This window comes from Nicotiana tabacum, chromosome 12 (genome assembly GCF_000715075.1).
Source record: "Nicotiana tabacum cultivar K326 chromosome 12, ASM71507v2, whole genome shotgun sequence".
NCBI classification, from domain to species: Eukaryota; Viridiplantae; Streptophyta; class Magnoliopsida; order Solanales; family Solanaceae; genus Nicotiana; species Nicotiana tabacum.
The window spans coordinates 33,163,452-33,185,126 of NC_134091.1; the positions used below are offsets into that span (position 1 = coordinate 33,163,452).

Consider the following 21,675-nt stretch of genomic DNA (forward strand, 5'->3'; position numbering starts at 1 on the left):
GGAGATAAACTATAGCTCACAGAGTTATTCGCCACCACAATCTCACCCCCCAATATAATGAAACCCTTACTTTTCACTCTTTAGACATTATAAAAAAATGCTTGAGAATTTAACAAGAAGAAAAATTTGAACAAGAGTTAGGAATATTTTTGAATGGATTTTTGTAAAATCCTAACGCCTTTAAATAAGGCAATGCCGCTGAATATTTTTAGGTATAGCGCTCTTTAGTTAAACGCATGAGACTTATTGGTGGGCCCACAAAATAGGTATAGCGCAGTTATATACCACGCTATGTATATAGTGCGGTTTAAAAGAGCGTTATATATATATAGCGCTCTTTTAAAGAGCGCTATACTGTTTTAAAGAGCGCTATATATATATAGCGCTCTTTAAAAGAGCGCTATATATAAAAATATTACTCTTTTTTTTAATCACATATTTTCGTCACACTTGTCCAAAAGAATCACAAATAGGTTCTGAAGTCGTATGAGTCCATGCAAACTCATATCCCTCAACTTGAATACGCCTCTGGGTGTAGGTTTCCTCAAATGCAGTTTTGTGGGTTCAACTGATAATTAATTGCTTTCCGCTCAAACTGTATTTATTTAAACAAAAAAGAGATTAAAATATATACACATATAATAAAACCATACTCATTTTACACTCATTCGACTCGTGGATTTACCGTTCGGTTTCCTCATACATGGAACTCCTAATTTACTCCCTGGTGATAATGTGTAGATGGGTTGGATTAGATCGATCTGCATTAAAAGTTGGTATTTTCTAATGTTTGTTTTTAATCTTTATCGAGTCGTCATTTTCATTCAGCTTGTTCACTACTCTACGAATGGTTCAAGATTCAGTGATGTTGAAATAACGTTGGTCAATGCAAGGGATGGTGTCCTAGAACATCAGTCCAATTCTCTTTCCTATAAAGAAAAAGATGAAAAAGAAGAAAAAGTTTAATCCAACAGCTTCACCCACTACTCAAATGATAAACACAAAGCACAGCCTCTAAAAATTCATTGATGATATAAAGCTTTGAGCAAGATGATGCATTGATTTTGAGTGAGAACAGGAGGGAATCTGCTAATCATTTCAACTTTAGAACTCAAAAAGAAAGTAAAGAGAAACTCCTCCCTCCCCCCCAACCTTCCTTTTATCACTTGTCATTTTCTGATGGATAATGTATGGTGCAGAGTCAGAGGCGCTAGCAGAATTTAAGGTCTATGGGCTCGGGAGTTTAGTCCGTTTAAGTTAATGGATTCTAAATTAATAATTTGTACATATTCAATGAAGTTTTTAGAACACAAGATTTAGACAAAGGTTATTGGATTCGACTGAACCCTTACCCCGCATGCTAGCTCTGACCCTGGGTGCAATAGCTTTGAATTTCAAGTCCAATACAAGAAAATACCCTGAAAAATCTTCAGATATCTCTTTTTTCTTTTTTACTTTAAAAGTTTAAATACTTCTTGTGATTGAAAATGAAAAACCTATTCTCTAGAAAGAAAGTGGTCTGGCCACTCTCCATCAGGATGGCCTTTCAGAGAAAGGAAAGAAAAGCATCAAAGTTTTGAGCTTCAAGTGGTCAAAAAAGCATTGAAAAGAAATTCCTCAAGTATTTTCATTGTGGTCCCAGTTTGGCCAGGATCAGCCTCAAAAACTTTTAAGTTTCAACTGACTGCAATTTGTACAAATATATAACAGTAATCAACAAGAATCTATAAAAGAAACACACCCAGAATTCTTAGGCTAGGTTCTACCTAGTTGAAATGATGTTAAGCATAGCCAGAATCTTGATCAAAATATATGCAAGGCTTTGCTTTCAAGTTTTCTATGTGTACCATATTCTTGAATAAAAATGTCTAATCATCAAGTCAAACTTTAGTTAGTGCACATCTCTAGAAACTAGAATATAGAGTCATTACTTAGAAATGGAACAAACTTGTCATATCCCTCCTTAGCCATTCATCCGCTCAAACCAACCAAAGAAGAAATGATTTAAGTACAACACAAGCAAACATAATAGCAAGTCTATAGCATCCACATGGGGCAATAACTAAAAGAATTGAATCAAGAAAGAATGAGAAAATTCATCATATTCCAACCCCCTAACCATGTCCAAGCAACATTATTCAAATCTTCATTTTGCTTTTCGACTTGGTCTATAAAAACATGATAGTATGAGAACTATCATTCAGGTTGGTTAAACTAAGCATCAGAGTTAATGACAACAGGCTGATGTTGGAGACTCCAAAGCATACTACATAATCAGGTTACTTACAAGGAGAAATAGTCATGAAGCATTTGAATATTTTCTTGACAAATGGTCTGCATATTCAGATACTTACATGACTTGAATTTCAAACAGCGAAAAAAGGACTTATCTAACTCAAATTATGAAGTGAATAGAACAAAATATTTACCCTACGAATTCCAGGTCGTCTTCTCTCCGCTGAGATGTCTAGTGTCTTCCACATACAGGATGATGAGATACTATGTAACCTGAGGAAAGATTGCCTGCAACTCCCCCCTTCAAATACATCAGACAACATAAATCTTGAGCGCCACTCTGCTGAATTTAGCATCTATATTCTTGTTCTTTTGTTGTACACGAGATTTAACTCATAAAATGGAGATGCAAGTAAAACATTAGGATGACTGTGTTGTTTCAATCACCATACACAAATTAACAAATAGATAAATAAATAAAAGATTTAAAAATCACCATTCTTTGAGCAGGCACTATTTCAGGAACATCGATTTTAGTTAACAGGTGACATATATTCACAAAGGTTGTCGCCGTCTTTTGAGAATTTAGGACCAGATGCTCTGCTACAATCAGTATTAATGAACTTCTGTCCTTAAGTACATACGCCAATGTAGACACATAATTATATCTATGTATGTTCAATAAGCACAAATGAGATTTTGAAAAACAACACAACTTTACCAATCATCATAATGTACATGTCTTTACAAACAGTAGAAGTCCAAGTCATAAAAGAAAAGGATAGTCGACATTACATATTCATTACCGAATGCCGACAATACCAGTCAGGAAGTTAATTGATTCATTCTCCCACTTACAATGTGGCAGTCTCCTCAAGAAATGACATAATCTATGAAACGTGTAGAATTTAATAGGACAGGCACCCAATCAGTAGGCACACATAGAAACCAAATCTTCAACAAGGCTGAGAGTTCCACCTTGTGGGGATTCTTAACTATAGCAATTAATTCAAAATTTCATGACGCTTTTTTAGAAAGAAAGAACTGTATAAAGCCAGCGGTAGATGTTCATAAATAAATAAAACTAGTTTCCAAAGCTGAGATGTTCAAGTGGATGTTCATACATAGAACATAAATAAATAAAACTAGTTTCCAAAGCTGAGATGTCAATGAGATGACCTGAAATAATCCAACAATGAATGGATCATCTTAGCAACCAACTTAATTTGGATCCTCTCCTAAATAAATTTAACGTAAAAGAATTTAATGAAGATATTGCTCAACTTAATCACCTTTGTTTGATCAATGTCCCGGTGCATTTAGGGTCTGATTCAGGCGAAAGATAAGAAATTACAGATATGAGTGGCATTTTTCTTTGACTATTTTTCAGATTTTGCACATTTATGTAAAGCTTATGCTTAGTGAATTCAGGTTGATACCCTACTTCGTCTTTGTTTCTCCAAGATTTTCATTTATTCAAAAAAAACTGTTTGATTCAACAAATAATGCCTATGCACCAAAAGCCGAACTTTTCACAAATATTAAGAAAATGATAAGCATGAGAAAGGAATGTACATGATATTCGAAATGCAGTATAACTTTTTCTAAACTTAATGACCTAATTTGTTTAAGAGAAACACGAAATATATATTAATCCCGCTTCGGCAATTACCTTTGATTAAATTGAAAGAAAAAACTTAACTCAAATTAGCCTTTGTCAGGAAGACGTGTTTAACAACACCGTGGCAGGTGTGGTAAATAATTAGAGTGCGGTGTACTGTTGCTGCACCATACAAACAATATGGAGGTGAAACTTGAGTAATAAGATCAGCCAAGTGCAATAACCCAGGGAAAATTGAAATTAGGCAATAACTTGAGGAGCTTATCAACACCAACAAATCGTACCAGCTCAACATAATCTTGTAGTTAAAAATTATTTCTAGTTCCCTTTCTAACTGGATTCATATCATAAAGAGTAAATATTTAAAGGATGGACAACTGTACATACTTGTTATGTGCTCGAATTGTATTTTTCAAAGTCGTGAATTTTCATATGTGCTGAGACTCCTGAAGCGCACTTTTAAAGCTACATCTGTATTAAGAGGCAAATGTGCTTAACTGGACCAAAGAGATGTTGGCACGCCACTTGAGGTGCAAATAGAATTCAACCACCAAGCCCTGAGATGTTTTATATCTGCACTAATACTTGACCAAGAAAGAGGTCATACAATTGTAAAAGACCAGAAGAGGAGGAATTAGAGCATTCATGAATGGATGACTAAGAAGACAAGTTGCATTTGGCAAAAAACTCACTCTACTTGCATAAATTTAGGAGTACACATATAGCCACATTTTGCGTAAAATTTTGATAAAATTACCAATGAAATGATACGTATATGTTCCTGGGATCAACAAACTGAGACATATGAAACCACAAACCTCGTAGGAAGAATTCCGGAGCCAAGTGGACATGGGTTGGACCAACAGCTGAACTTGGTTGATTTTTGCAATCTAGAAAAGCAATGGATACTTTAGAAAGTGAAATATAGGTATGGAAGAGTTTTTTTCCTAGACCAAATAGGCCCAGATTACCAGCCAGTTCAATTTTAATAACTGGAAATCAGACAGTTTAGCATTTGTCACGGTGTTGGTTAACATTTTCGAATGTACACACACAAATTTGCCTATCAAGCACAATAGGAGCCAAAACCTTTCCCGCTGTCGGTTCAGAATAACATGCATCACATGGATAAATTAAACACATGGATAGATTAAGGACAAAGAACAAATGCCTTAGAATTATAGTTCAATATAGTCTGACTCAATAGATTGGATTGCTGGATGTGGTGCTGTATTAACTGTAACAAAAAATTAACTGATGGAAGCCTTGTCTGTAGGAACTTAATGCAGCAGAAACTGTTGAAATTGAAACTGGAATATTAGAATCATATCCACAAAACGAGAACATGGATATACAAGAAAACATGCACACACTTTATCAACTGCCAATTACGTAAGTCGTCACAACTTTAGGGTATATTGATTTGGCAAGGAATTCTGTGTTGCATCGACTGGACTACTCGTTTGTCCAAATACTCAACTGCTGGCCTTGCCCCCCTTTAAAAAGATGTTTGTATATATAATTTGTCTTTTGTTTCTTGTAAATTTTTGGTACACCCATGAGGTTCCAGTTAGTATAGATCGACCATCTATACTAACTGGAACCTCATGTGTGTACCAAAAATTTACAAGAAACAAAAGACAAATTATATATAGAGAACCATGTTTTTGTACAGGTTCTCTACTTTTTGTATACCACTTCTTTACCTAGAGATTTCCAACTACATTGATACAATTATTATCTTAAAGCTATTTAAACAACATACTGCTAGTTTTGAAATTACATGCTTGCAACGAGACCTACTAGACAATATGAACTACAATTCGATACGCCGTGGTCTTTAAGCTAAGCCAAAGCAAGAATTATTTATACTGCCCGACAAATTGGGAACTAGTGGCAGAAGACATTGCGACAAGAATCAAGTAGCAAGATAAACATCCGATCCATCAAAGAGAAAGTAGCCTGTATATTACTGCTTTACTGGGAATTTAAACAGTAATTTCATAGTAATCCTCATCTTCACCTCCATCTGAAGCATTTAATCTTGTATCATAGGATTACAAAGCTTATTCTTTGCAAAATGTTGAACTCACAATTCAATGGTCCTAGAGTCTACATTCACATATCCACGAAAAGCATAAGAGACACAAGAATCAGCTGCTTCCTACTAAGCTTTTCTTTTTAGGTTTTTCTTCTAAAGCTGCACTCGAAGCTCTTTGACTATTTCAAAGAGCATAAGTGAAATTGAGGATTATGAAAGAAAATATCAAAGAGAAGAAAACATCAGCTGCTGTTACTAAAACTTAAGCCTCGACTATTTCAGCACGCGTCTTTCAAGCAAATAACAATTTGCTAACATACGGTGAATTAAGGGGTAAGTTACACGAATATGAGTTTTGCCAAAAGGACTTGAAAAGGTTTGAATCTGACCTTAACCTCGTGGCTTGAGGGCTCCTTAAGAGACATGCTGATGATAAGCTCCAAATCTTCCTTAAACCAAGTAGTAACCAATGTAAACACATGTCATGGACATGCATGGTTGGGGTGGGGTAGGGTTTAATGATAGAGATTCCAAAAAAGAAACTGTAGGGGAGCAAATCGAAATGCGACAGCTACACTCTATTATCAGGCTTGAATGGGAGCCAATTAGATAATAGATTTTTGTTTGGCGAGACCATTTTCAGTTAACACAGGAAATTGCAAGATAGAACAGAAGAAGCGTCGCACATGTGTTGCAGAAGCCAACGGGCATAGGCTTGCAAATAAGGTTAAAATTATGTAATGATTGCTAGCTTAAAAGTAATATATAATCATGCAAATACAGGCAGCTAGTGACAACTTGCAGGGCTTCAGCAATGTAATAGTTCTAATAAATAAGGAGGAGTTTCAGAAGATCATTTGTCTAGGACCTTTATTGATGGCTAAGCGAGGTAACAACAACAATTACGCCTCACTCGCACACTAGCTTAGGTCGGCTATATGAATCCTATGTATCCGTTGCAGTCTACCACTCAATTATTTGTCTTTTAGGACAAAATAGAGATTCTCTAAATCTTACACCTATCCCCACACTGTTATACAATCTCTAAACAAACTTAAAAGACTTCAATCAAATATTGGATCTAATACATGTGATTGATAGTCTACCTCAATCGTCACGATGTCACACCTAAGCTTAGAGCCCGTTTGGCCATGAATTTTTTTTCACTTTTTTCGAAAAAATTTTACTTTTTTTTAAATCAGTGTTTGGCTATAAAATTTTTATGAAAATTAATTTTGGAATTTTTCGAAAATTTGAAAAACTCCAAAAAACTGTTTTTCAAAATTTTCAGTCAGATCACTCATAAAAATTCAAAAACAACCCAAAATTATATTTATGTCCAAACACAACTCTAATTTTCAAATACCATTTTCACTTAGAAAAGTTTTTTCCCTTTTTTCCGGAATTTTACAATTCTTATGTCCAAACGCTCACTTTGTCCAATTAAAAATATCTATTACGCATTAGCCTTAAGGTCTAGACGAAGTCTTTTAATTTATAACTTTCCTCTTCAAAACTCAATGTCCATTGTCCACCAGAACCAAATTTGAACAATACCAGAGCACATGATCTATACAGAAGACTCTAAGTCCTCTTAACAAGCAAAGCCACTCCTCTCCCAAACCACACGAACACACATACATATATACACACAGAAACAGGCACAACCCCCTATTTGTTCATTTCACCTAAGTTGCTAACGCTTGTGGAATAGAATGCCATAAGAAAACGCTTGAAATAAAGGAAATTAGAAAGTACCTTGAGCCATAGTGCCACAGGCCACAGCCCAGCGGCATTGGAACCGGTTGGCCAAGCGCGAGCTTGCAGTGGCGAAAGTGAAGGAGCTGCTGCTTTTTCTAATTTTCTTTTTAAAATAAACGTATTTTTTACTTTTGACTGAATTGCAAAAGAGTACTTATAATTATTTGACCCACCCCAACCTAATTTGACCCGTCTAACCCGTCCAAGTTTTAATAGATTTGGGCTAAAACGATTTTGAAAAGAGATTTTTACCAAGCTATATTACTTTAGAAACTTATTTACCCACACTACAGAAGTTTTAACTTAATTCCAATTTGATATACAATTTATCAAATATATATATTTTAGTGATAATTTAATATCCCTAAATTATATGACTTTAATTAGCTTTCCAACGTACCCAATTCCGACGTCTCTCAACTAATACACAGATAACGTATCCCATCCCCCACCCCAATGTAACCAATCGCCCAAAATCTCTTTTGCAGAATTTATTTCAAGTTTCACATTTCTCTGCTTCTACGAAAGCACTGAGATTTTGGTTGGAAATTGTCTAATTTATCTTTTATTTAATGTGTTTGCTTGTTAACGAAAGTTCCCTTTTAACAATTATAGAGTTAGAACGTAATTGTAATTGCGAAACTCCATTGACAACCATTAAAAAACTTTAAAGTTTTGAATTTGAAAATCGAATTTTGAAAAATTATTATTTGTTTGGATTGGGTGTTGTTACAAATGATTGGGAATATCTTTTGGAGATTATATCTCAATTTTTAGAGAATTTGGTTATGATTCGAGGTGGTTTTGGTTGGAATTTCAGATTGAAACTCGAAAGAGAAAACATAAAAAAATGTATATATTTTGTATTTCGGGTGTAGAAACGGCATACAAAATATATACAACTAATATAATTGTATATAAATTATATGTAAATTGTAGTATTTTACTGGATTCTATACGAAAAAATTATATTTAAGTTGTAGATAAATTATACGTATATTGTAGATTTTGACCGAATTTGTATATATTTTGTAAAAAACTTTAGTTACATTCCGTAAATAGGAAATCTTAGACAAAATTGGGTAAATAAGATTAAAATCTCGTATATATACGAAAAAGTTTCGAAAAGAGAATAAGTTATTTTGGGCTAGCCCAAGTTAACCCATCAAAAATCATCAGCCCAAATGGGATCCATGATGATGTCCAAGCTTGACTCATGGATATGCTCAATCTTAGAGTTCTACCTGGACCCATGTTTGGAAAAATATTTTCTAACTTTCTCATATTTGGTTGGATTAAATGTTTGAAAAATATTTTCTTTATGAATTCATTTTTCTCCAATTGGAAGAAAATGTTTTCCCTATCAAGAGAAGGGAAAATATTTTCCAAAACTCTTTTTCAACATTCTCCGTCTTATTCCCCATTCCCACCAACCCCCACCCACCTTATCCATTCCACCTCCAAACCACCCCTACCCCCCACTCTCACCCACCCACCACCCGACAATACCCCTATACCCGACCCCTACCCTAAATATATAAAAATATTATTTATAGTACTTTCTTTTCATGATGTAGAAAAAGTATTTTCTTTCATTTCAACAAAATGAGTATTTTCTTTTCATGACGTAGAGAAAATATTTTTTTTATTTCAATAAAATAAGTACTTTCTTTTCATGACGTCGAATGATTTATTTAACTAAATGTTGTTGTCAAAAATAATCACCAAACATGAAAAAATGTGGTAAATGCCTTGTAGTCATTTGAACTTGCACCGATTTTTTATCCCGGAAAATAAACTTAGGAATGTCCCATTTTAACACCTCAACCTTATAGAATGAGTATTAATAAACACCATTGACCATTGGCCAATGACCAACCTTATGTGTTAGTGGTATAACTGACGTGGCAAAAGTGCGTGCCTATCACCGTAAAAAAACGTGTGTATGTAATGGTTATGATTTAAAAGATACTTACTAAATAAAATAAAAATTTTAAGTTTTTAATTAAAAGCAAAAAGTTAAAAAGATTAAATTAAAAAAACCTTTAATTCCTTACCCCACTTGTGAAATTTTACTGGGTTGTTATTGTTGTTGTAAAAAAGGCTTTAATTCCATTCTTTAATTTTCCAGGTTCCCCTCCATAGTCCATCCCCCCTCCCCACCCCCTCCTTCTTCTCCCCTACTCCCCCGTTTCTTTCACAGTATTCCCAGATTCCCCTCCCCTCCACACTTTCTCCCCCTCCCCCTTTTCTTTCACAATATTTTCCAGCACAACTTTTTCGTGACCTCCTCTTCCCCACTTTGCTCATTCTTCTTTTATTGATTGTTTTGTCTCGAATTTCATAGAAATCAATTGGAGAACCTTGCAGAATTCATTTTGGTTCCCTATTTAGAGGGGTTTAGTCTGAGAAAATATTTTAGCTGCTGTGTTTGTTGGACTTCGGGCAGAAGTAATCGGGCTTTTGAAAGATGTTCAAAGAAAAATCTTGATATTATTTAGACAAAAGAAAACAGTTGTGGATGTTTTATAGAGAGTCTCAATTCTGTCCAGAAATTCACAAACTACAGAAGTTGAAATAATAGCTCTAATTTTTAGCAGCAATGACAACTTCATAGAGAGCTGCGGAAGGGGTGATGGAAGCCCGCAGATTTTTTTGTAGTTTGGGGTGGGGGGAGGGGGGAGAGGAGGGGGTTGAATTTGGACGTTGATGTGGATAACACATCAGCGCAATTGAGCAACACGCACTGAGAAAGTGTTTATTAATACTTATTATATTGAGTTGAGATGTTAAAATGGGACTTTCCTAAGTTTATTTATCGGGATGAAAAATCGATACAAGTTCAAGTGGCTACGAGGCCTTTTTGCTAAAAAATATTAAAATAAAGAAGAAACACATTATCACAACGAAAAAATAACATATTTTGCTACTTTTTAAATGTTTTGATCTTTGTTAGTATTATAAGATGAAGAACTATCAAATAAAATTCTAAATCTAAATTGAGGAAAGAAATCATTTGGCATGAATTGATATTTATCCCAAAACATAAAGTAATTTTTAGGCCAAATACATACATAGCTCCTTAAACTTGGTACCAATTTTCACCTAAACACTCTAACTAAGATTTATTCCAATTAGACACTCAAGCTCCAACAAAAATGTGCATATTAAACACATAGCAATGATGTGGCATACTGTGTGACGTACACTTTTCTTGGGCGCGTAAAATGATAAAAGAATCATATTTTTTGCTCCATCCGCTCCACGCATCATCAGCAAAAATCTCACAACCAAAAAAAATCACCATTCACTATTATTTCCATAAAGACACATCACCAGAATAGCACATTCATCTACTTCATTCCTTCATTTCCTTGGTTAGAGAAGCCCAGCTAAACTCATTAAAAGATTTGTCAAATCCAATCATGAACATTGAAGGTAGTAGGGTGGCTGTGGGGCTGTAATTACAGTGGAGTTAGGTGCCAAAAGTGGTGGTCAATTGCGATACATATTATACATGTATATATAAATCATTATCAATAAAAAAAGAAAAGAAAATAGAATAAGAAGTACAACTGAAAACTTTTACCTCTTCTTTCTTTCGTTTGGGTAGAATAAAGAACACATCAACTTCGGATAAATTCAAATAATATTTAACTCACAATATCCAGAAGTAGTGCTTTGACTTCCTGTTAGAGCCATTTTCCAATAGTTTCTCCACCTCCTCGTGGACAACATCGTTGATGGCGGGACTGAACTTACGTCTGACCTGCCTTACCGGAGGGTAGAACGAGCCGATATTTAATTTGTGTGTGGCGATCTACTTAGGGATGCCCATCATATCTGCATGGCTAAAGGCAAACAAATCTGCATTTTCTATTAAGAATTGATTAAATTTACCTGGTTCTCGGAGTTTGCATCCGATGTAAGCCTTTTTGCTACGGTTGCTGGGTCTAATTGAACGGGGTCGAGGTCCTCTACAGTCAAATATGCGGCTTCGGCCATTTCAGAATCCATGATGACATCCTTGGGCTCTTCTTGTGTCGACCTCGACCTTGTTGATTACTATGCCTCTTTTTCCTTTTCTTTTTTCTGTTAGGTTATCGTACTGTCTAAGGCGATGCAGTAACATTTTCGGGATGTGCTATGTTCTCCCAGTATGCTGAATATCCCCCAAGGTGTTGGAAATTTGATTACTTGGTATAAGCTGGAGAGATGTATCAATGGTCGTCCTTCTATGGCATAGTATGCGGTGGCCTGGTCTATGATGTGGAAGATCATCTCCAGCGTTATGTTGTCGGCCAAGATGGGGAGTGTAATTTCTCTCGATGTCCGTTCAACTACATTATTAAAATCGATTAGTGTGATGCAGTGTGGCACTACCTTATCCTCGAGTCTCATCTGGGCGAGGACTCGGGGATGGATAATGCACGCTCCACTTCCATCGTCTACCATGATATGTTTGACATCAGTATCTAAATTACACAAAGTAATGACGAGAGCATCATTATGAGGGAAAGTCAAACAGTCGGCATCTGACTCGTCGAAGATGATACTTTCTTCGAGTCTGTCATACTGTTCGCGGATGATAGATTGTTTGAGTTTGTGGGTGCTAGTGAGTTTAACGCCGTTGATGGAGGCATTATCGCTGTCGCCGATAATCATACTTATAGTACGAGCTAGTGATGGCGGATTCGGCGGGCCTTGATGTTCACGTCCTCTGGCGAAGTTATTTCTCCCCTTGTCGCTCAGCAGCTCTTTGGGGTGTCCATTCCGTAACATGTTTACAACTTCTAGCATGAGGGCGATGCAATCTTCTATTTTGTGTCCGCGCTCCTGGTGGAACTTGCATAGGGCGTCGGATTTTCTGAAGCTTGGATCAGACCTCATCTTTGGCGGCTACTTCACCTTCATTCCGAGTTTCTCCAGGCCATAGACTATATCTGTAGGTGACACACAAAAACTATGAGCAGATAATAAGAGGGGCATAACTCTCTCGTTCCGGTGAGTCTCCGTTCTTAACCTGGATGGGCCTTCTTCATGGCGGAGAAAAAGTGGGGCGGGGCCCCTAACGTATGGCTGGTGTCGTTCCTTGTTGGGTCGTGAGACTGGGTGATCTCTCCTGACGTTATCTATTCATTCCTTCCTAGACTCGACTTGTACCGAGATGAGCCAATGGGTTGGTCCGTTGAGGTCGTCCTTATATGCTTGGACTTCGTCACAGTAAGCATTATGGATCTCGTCTCAGGTGGTTGGAGGGTATTTCATCAATCGGCTCAACAATTTTCTAGTCGCTCTCGATCTATCTCTGCTTAATGCGTTTAGAAAAGTCGCGACTTCCATCCCCCCGGACACGTTTGGTAGGGTCATCCTTACCCTATTGAATCGGGCGAGGAAGTCCCTCAGTCCTTTTCCTAAGGACTGCTTGATGGAGAATATGTCGTTTACTCTTGTCTCGACTTTCCTGGCTTCGGCATGCTCCGTTACGAACTTATCGTCCATTTTCTCAAAAGTTTCTATGGAGCGGGCTGATAGCTGTGAGTACAATGTTAATGCTCCTCCCGTAAGAGTTTAGCCAAATTACTTCAGTAAAATAGAAGAAACTTATTCCTTGGTGAGGTCGTTACCTTTCACGACGGTGACATAATGAGTCATGTGGTCTTAGGGATCAATTGTTCCGTTGTATATTTTGAGATATGGCGGCATTTTGAAAGTCTTTGGTATGGCATGCGAGGCTGGTTCTTCATTGTACGACTGCTCTACGAACCTGCCGGCGTCCCTCTTTGGCAATGGCTTAGGGGCGCATGGTATCTTGTCGACTCATTTTTGGTGTTCTTGCATTTGATCTCTGAGTGCTTTATTTTCATTCTCCATTTCTTCTATCCTCTTTAGAACATCGGGGAAGGCATTGTCACCTACATGTTTAATAACATCGTGAGTTATACCTGGTGTTGGAGGGTCTGGTTGGTCGCCCTGTTCATCTGCTCGTTGTACTGTACATGTTCTTGCAGTTTCTGTAGTCGTGCATGGAGTGTGATTGTTGAGCATTCTTACTAGCCAATGGCGAAGCTAGGAATTTGCTCAAGGGTATTCAAATTTGAAATAAGTGAAAAAAGATCCTGACAAAGAGTGTTCAATATGTGTTATATACCTCTAAAACGTAATATTTTATCTATATACAATGCAATATTTTGACAAAGGGTGGTCAACTGACCACCCTTGTAACCATATGGCTTCGCCACTGTTACTAGCGTATCGATCAGCCATGCTTTGAGGAGATTTTTTACGGCCGGAGGCATCCCTTCTTCTGTAGATGTGGAGGCCCCCTTTCCATTTGGTTTTGTTATACTACAATGGGGGGAGGCGACCTCTTGCGCCTAGGGGAGGCAGTGGGTGCCACGTCCTCATCTAACGTTTCACAGATCTCGTTGATAGCGTTCATGAGATTTCTAGGGAATCCCCTGTTACTTTTGTCCTTTCTCCTTGGTTACCTGCCATGTAGGTTTTTGTACGTGCAAAGAAAGAGAAAGATCTTGGGGTTTGTAAGGTTAGTGACTCACGTTCGCTATAGATCTAAGGAAACTAAAAAATTAACTAAGAAATCCCCACAGCCGGCGCCAAACTCTTTGACCAAAAATATAGATCTTGGTTCAACCAATTAGATTTAAATAAAGAAGAGTTAATCTTAGCTAAAAATAATATCCTAAAGATAAAGCTATCGGTGTTGTGACAAATAAGTAGTATATTTGTCCGAATGGCAACAAATATAAGCAATAACAATAGTATTCAATGATCCAAAGTATGTATATTTAGCTTAAAGTATGTATATTTATATATAAGCCAACTAGTATATTTAGCTTAAAGTATGTATATTTATATGCATATCGCCTCGCATTTTACTCATATTTCATAGATTTCGGATGTGAAATATAATGATTTGTTCTAATTCATGGTATTTTTATATGTAAGAATCATCCGGAGGCAATATGGGACGAATGTGCGAAATTTGAGGCAAAAAGGAGCAAAATGGGAAAATTGCCACAGAGTAGTGCCCAGGCTAGCGTGGGACGCTACCTGTGGTGCAAAAGTCAGAATGTTAAAAAGTCCAGCGCCAGGACTAGCGTCCTACGTTACCCTGGGCGCTGGTGACGGGAAAATTCTCCTAGTTCGCTCGGGACAAGGTTATTTCGGCCCAAGACACCCCATTCTAACGCTTATAAAAGCAAGAATAAGCCTATTTTGAGAGGGGAGACACTACTTTGAAGGAAGAATACACATGAGGAACATCCGAGAGCGAGGATATCTCAGTTTTTTTTATTTTTTCTTAGTATTCTCAATTATTCAACACTTGTGAATTTATTTTGATATTATCATGAGTAGCTAAAACTCCTAGTTCTGGGGTTATGATTTAGCCATGAATATTGTTGTTTAAAGTTGACTTAACCTTGATTACAATTTACTAATATATGGTTGTTTCTTCAATTATGTAATTAATTGCGTGATTGTCTAGTCAACAGTTAAATTATATTTACTATCTATGCTATGCTTGGGAAAGCTACATCTAGATTAGAGAATAATTGAAGAGGGCATGATCTTAATTCTGAGTGGGGGGCAGATTTGTGGTTTGGATAGGAATTTATGGTTAGGATAGGAATATAACTAGTCACCATGCTTAATTAAATATTGTAATCTTAATGCATTCTTAATAGATTGATTCCATAGGAATATAGGCATTAATCTATTTTAAATAGGCTAGTAATTCGGGAGAATACTACGAGAGAAATTATTTAATTAATTAACAACCATGAGTGAAGTGTATACAAGGGAGAGTTAATTAGAACACAGTAGGATTGGTGAATCGATCACAACCCTGGAATATTCGCCTCTACTGAATACACACCAACTATTTTGATGCTTGATTACTTAGTTACTTGTTAGAATTATTGCTTAGTATAATCACACTTTTGAACTCTGATTGACTCGACTGAATAACAATCTTGGTGAATTTAGTGGGTAGTTAAAATAAGTCCATGTGGGTTCGACACTCGACTTATCATTTTATTACTTGTACGACCACGTATACTTGCGTGTGCGTTTGGGAGCAATAATTTTTTGGCGCCGTTGCCGGGGACTTAAATATTGACTAATTTCTAGATTTTATTTTAGTTGTTTATTTCGTCAAGTCAAACGTTTCTTATTTGTTTCTCTTCTCTCAGGAACTTTGATTGAATGCGAAAGGTCAGAAGCCATGATAAACTTCAAGACTTTGACCCCGAACCTGAGAGAACATTTCACAGGAGGTTGAGGGAAGCAAGGGACACAGATAATCTTCAGGCACTTGTTCAATTACCTGTGAACATGGCAGAGGAGCAACATATGGTTGTGCAGGATGTGGCGATGCCCAGCATTGCTAATGTCACCTCCAACATCGTGAGGCCCAGAATCACTGGTACTTTAAGTTAAAACAGAGAATAATCCAATTACTACAAGCGAATGGGTAGTTTATGGGTCTTTCACACGAGGATTCACAATAACACATCCTGAACTTCTTGGAGATTAGTGATACTTTTATCACTAATGAAGTCACTCTAGACTATGTGAGGCTCACATTATTCCCGTTTTCTCTGTTGGGCGAAGTAAAGCGATGGTTGAAGGCGAAACCAGCTAATTCTATTACATCATGGAATGATCTGGCAAGGAAATATTTGGCACGGTTCTTTCCTCAGGCAAAACTGCAAAGATCAGAAGTGAGATTGTCGCCTTCAAACAGAAATTAGGGGAGTCTCTATATTCAGCTTGGGAGAGATTCAAGGGGCTGCTCAGAGATTGTCCTCAACACAACCAGACAAATGAAGTGTTAGCTCACACTTTGATAGAAAAACTACATCTAGAGACAAAGATTGTGGTGGATGCTGCAGCGGGAGGTCAAGTGTTAGAGAAAAGCTTTGATGAGATATATGCATTATTGAACAAATTCTCCAAAAGCAATCGTGATTAGCAAGGAGAGATAGGCATACACACAGTGCAGAAATCTGCGGGGGTCCTCGAGTTAGATGTTGTCTCTGCATTATCAGCGTAGGTATCCACATTGGCCAACCAAGTCAATAAGATGGCATTGGTTATTAACAAGCAACAAGCTCAGCCAGTGCAACAAGTTCAGATATTTTGTGAAGTATGTGCAGAGGGTCACACGAGCGACTTATGTCCAGCTAATCCAGAGTCTGTCTGTTTTGTGGGTAATACAAATAGGGGTTAGACAAACAAGTATGGAATACTCACAATCCTAACTGAAGGAACCACCCAAACTTCTCTTGGGGTGGAAACCAATATGCTAAGAATCATTACAGGCCACAAGCTCCTCAACATCAATATAGACCACTACAGGCTAAACAACCTACAAACTCGATGAATCACATTGAGGAGATGCTAAAGAAATTGATGGCTGACTAGCAGGCCCAAGCAGTAGTGATGAGAAATTTGGAAAGACAAATGAGGCAACTTGCCAATGCCCAAAACACTCGACCAGTTGGAGCTCTTCCACACGACACTGAGGCTAATCCTAAGGCATCTATTAATAACATGTCATTGATGAATGAGAGACAGTTAGAATACGTGCCATAGAAAAAGAGAAAGTAAGTGACCTTTAATAAGAAACTGGCCACCATAGAAGCAGAATTAGAAAAAGCAAAGGAGTCAGCCAGCTGAAGAGGCGGTGGCTAAGCAACCCCCACCATTAGTTGCGAAGCCACCACATCCGTTCCCTCATAGATTGCACAAAGTAAAGGTTCTTAATATTTTGAAGCAGGTACAAATCAATATTTCGCTGGTAGACGTCCTACAAGTAGTGCCCAAATATACCAAATACATCAAAGACGTAGTGGAAAATAAGAGGAGGTTGGCAGAGTTCGAGACTGTGGCACCCATGAAGAACGTAGCTCAAGAATTCCAAGCATGCTACCTCAGAAATTGAAGGATACGGGTAGTTTCACTATCCAAATCTCGATTGGTAAGCACGCAGTCGGGCGAGCTTTGTGTGATCTTGGGGCGAGCATCAATTTGACGCCGCTATCTATTTTCAGACAGTTGGGGTTGGGTGAGTCGCGCCCAACCACGGTGATTTTACAGTTGGATGATCGCTCTGTTGCTCATCCTGAAGGAGTGATTAAGGATGTGTTAGTTCAAGTGTGTTCTTTCATATTCCCTGCTAATTTCATTATCTTGGACTATGAGCCTGATCATGAAGTCTTATTTATTTTAGGACGTCCATTCTTAGCCACGGGCCGAGCTATTATTGATATACGTGAAAGACAGATGACAATGAGAGTGGGTGATCGAGTGGAGGTATTTAATGTGTATAAAGCACTCAGATTGCCAGTCCACTTTGAAGAGCTATCCATGATTTTTGTGGTAGAAAGCGAGGTGACTTCATTGATGCCTTATATGAGCCTCATAGATCCTTTTGAACGAGTCTTGATGGGGATGAAGAAGACAGTGAAGATGATATGATGAAAAAAATTGAGCTAAGTCCTTAACATATCTTGCAAATATGTCCATGTGCTTGGGAGATTTGAGGAGTTGGACAAACCTGTTGCTCTGACCCCTCCTAAACCATCTATGTAAGAAGCTCCAAAGCTAGAGCTAAGCCTCTTCCAGTGTTTTACGGTGGTGGTGATGATTGAAGAAATTGTTGATTCCGGATTAAAAGAGGCAGGGGAAAGAAATAAGAAGAGTGGGCGAAATTTCCATTGAAGGAGCTCGGTTCAAAATTTCCAGAAAGAAGAAGAGTCGGTTTGTTTGTTTTATTGCTCCAAATTGAGTGATAAGATTTGAATGCATTGGAATCAATTGTGTAATTATGGCCAATATTTTGGCTAATGGAGTCCATCTCATATAAGCATAAGCATCTTTGCAAAGTGTAGACTTTGTTGGCAATATTCTCTGGGACCCAAAAATATTGAATTATGTGGTGGACATCATTTGCACAAGTTGTATCTCTTCTTTTACACCTAAGAGGCCAAGACTTTTTTGCCTATAAAAGGGAAGGCAATTAGTTTATTTTAGACACACCAACAAGACTTGAGTCTTCATTTCTTGTTTCTTCCTTTCTTTCTTTATTAAGAGTGTTTTGTATGAGAGTTAAGTGTTGGGAAGCACTTGTGTGAACCCTTTTTTTGGAGTGATCTTGTGAGGTTATTGTCTTAGGGTATTTGGGATTAATTAGAGTGTTTACTCTAATTTTGTACTCTCTTTTGTACTCTTATTGTTATAGTAAATTGCTCCTCTCCGCTTGTGGACGTATGTCACTTTGACCGAACCACGTTAAATTTGTGTCTTCTTTATCTACTTTAATTATCGTTGTTATCAACTTCCATTGTCTTTGTTATTGTCATTATACCGTTATTTGGCTAAATTCCGCACTACCCGAATTTTCGATCCTAACAAATTGGTATCAGAGCCGGATCTAACCGGATTAGTTTTAATAGCCAAAATAACTCTAACAAAGACCTATGTTGAGAAATTTGACTGAAGTGCAAACTTCAGAATATGGCAATTAAAGATGGAAGTTATCCTAATTCAGGATGGCTTAGACTTGGCGTTGCAAGGAAAAGAGAAGAAACCAGATAAAATGACGGACGAGGAGTTTGCCATCATAGATAAAAAGGCAAAAACATGTATTATTTTAAATCTCTCAAATGAGGTTTTACGTGAAGTTTTTTTAGAAACCACAACTAAAGGCATGTGGGAAAAATTGAAAACCTTATATATGAAGAGGACAGTGGAAAATAGACTTTACTTGTAGTAGAAGCTTTATACAATTCGTATGGGTGAAGGTACCTCTATTCTCTCTCATTTTGACACCTTTGATTCCATTCTTATGGATTTGAGTAATATAGATGCTGAAATTAAAGATGGGGATCAAGCCGTGTTACTGCTTTGTTCTCTACCCCCATCTTTTAAGCATATAAGAGATACTATGCTTTATGCAAAGGATAATATCTCTTATAAGGATATTAAATCTATCTTAAAATCAAAAGAACAGATAGATAGTGATATTACTGGGGAAGCTAATGGAACTCAAGCGGAAGTTGGCTTGTTTGTTAGGGGAAAATACGACTCCATATCCAGATATAATAATTTAGAGTGTCGCTATTGTCACAAGAAATGTCATACTATCTCCGAATGCTATAAGCTGAAAAATAAAGAAAAGCATAAGGAAAGGAAAAATGAGCACAAAAATACTGACACTGCCGAAGAGTGTAGTTGCTTATGAGACTGAGGGAACTATTTTTTTAGCAACTAATAATAGTTTCAAATCTAACAATGAGTGGATTTTAGATTCGGATTGTTCTTATCATATGTGTCACAATCGGTATTTATTTACCACATATGAATCTATTGGAGGTGGAGTTGTCTTGATGGGCAACAATGCCGCCTGCAAAGTTTTTGGAAAAGGTACAGCCCGAATCAAAATGCACGATGGTGTGGTGAGAATTCTCACTGATGTTAGACATGTTCCTGACTTGAAGAAAAATCTCATCTCTTTGGGCACTCTAGAATCTCTTGGGTGCAAGTACACAAGTGAAGGTGGAGTTCTGAAAGTTTCTCATGGTGCTCTTGTGATCATGAAAGCACATAGATCTGATTCGTTGTATATTTTATTGGGATCCACTGTTATAGGCCTTACTACAGTTTCGGTATCAGACAACTTGTCTGATTTTGATGGCATTAAATTTTGACATATGCCCATTGGGACTTTTGTGGAGAAGGTGGAGAAAATTTACTATATCAGCTAAAATTAGGCCAAGGTGGAGATTTATAATTATGGTCAATATTTTGGCTAATGGAGTCCATCTCATATAAGTATAAGTATCTTTGCAAAGTGTAGACTTTGTTGTCAATATTCTTTGGGACCCAAAAATATTGAATTATGTGGTGGACATCATTTGCACAAGTTGTATCTCTTCTTTTACACCTAAGAGGCCAACACTTTTTTGCCTATAAAAGGGAAGGCAATTAGTTCATTTTAGACACACCAACAAGACTTGAGTATTCATTTCTTGTTTCTTCCTTTCTTCCTTTATTAAGAGTGTTTTGTATGAGAGTTAAGTGTTGGGAAGCACTTGTGTGAACCCTTTTTTTGGAGTGATCTTGTGAGGTTATTCTCTTAGGGCATTTGGGATTAATTAGAGTGTTTACTCTAATTTTGTACTCTTTTTTGTACTCTTATTGTTATAGTAAATTGCTCCTCTCCGCTTGTGGACGTAGGCCACTTTGACCGAACCACGTTAAATTTATGTCTTCTTTATCTATTTTAATTGTCGTTGTTATCAACTTTCATTGTCTTTGTTATTGTTATTATACCGTTGTTTGACTAAATTTCGCACTACCCGGATTTCCGATCCTAACAAATTGTAAGGACCTAAATCTGAAGTTTGAGAAGGTTTAAGTTGATTTGGGGTAACCTTAATTCACTTTTCATTGCAAAGCTGCTGCAATACTAAGAACTGATGTTTGAGCTTGAATCACAGTGAGGAAGAAGTCGAATGATATGGGGCGGGTCAAAATCTGGGCGGGTTTATTTAATCCAAAAATGAAAAGCCACGTGTCCCCAATAAAATGATGTCAACACATTAAAAAAAGGATCACATATTATTATGTTAGTTACGGGGGTATTGTTAGACCGAAAGATAACGTTGTGTGTATTTTTGAACCAAAAGGTGAAGAGAGCCAAATTTAAAGCATTTGCCAAACAACACGGGTACTTAACCCTTTTCCGATATTTTTATAAAAAGTCGAACGAATAAAGTTGCACAAATTAGCAAAAATTAAAGTGGTAAACTAAAGTAGAAAATTGAGATTGTTGCTTTATAGAATGTACGTATTAAAATAGAATGATAAATAATCTAATAATGAGAAATAACTTGTTTTCCATCCAAGTTCCAACTAGCAAGGAAGCTTTACTTTAAAGAAAATAAGGATGCAATGTTTGCACTTTAATTTGATATTAAGCAACAAA

At 36.9% G+C, this 21,675-nt stretch overlaps 1 long non-coding RNA gene and 1 other non-coding gene across 9 annotated transcripts; both read right to left on the reverse strand.

Annotated features, from left to right (window-relative positions):
• Positions 1-471: 471 nt before the first annotated feature.
• Positions 472-8,101, reverse strand: LOC107785183 (uncharacterized). 8 transcript variants are annotated; one of them, XR_012697249.1, is made up of 4 exons: positions 7,656-8,054; positions 6,287-6,342; positions 2,430-4,746; positions 472-929 (listed from the first exon to the last, which is right to left on the reverse strand). It is a non-coding gene; the product is annotated as an uncharacterized LOC107785183 (long non-coding RNA). The 8 variants fall into 8 exon arrangements; XR_012697251.1 differs by lacking the exon at positions 472-929 and having other exon boundaries at positions 2,268-4,440; positions 4,675-4,746; positions 7,656-8,084; XR_001647821.2 differs by lacking the exon at positions 472-929 and having other exon boundaries at positions 2,268-4,429; positions 4,675-4,746; positions 7,656-8,066.
• Positions 8,102-16,395: 8,294 nt separating this feature from the next.
• LOC142167681 (small nucleolar RNA R71) lies at positions 16,396-16,502 on the reverse strand. Its single transcript, XR_012697769.1, has one exon. It is a non-coding gene; the product is annotated as a small nucleolar RNA R71 (small nucleolar RNA).
• Between the last annotated feature and the right edge of the window lie 5,173 nt (positions 16,503-21,675).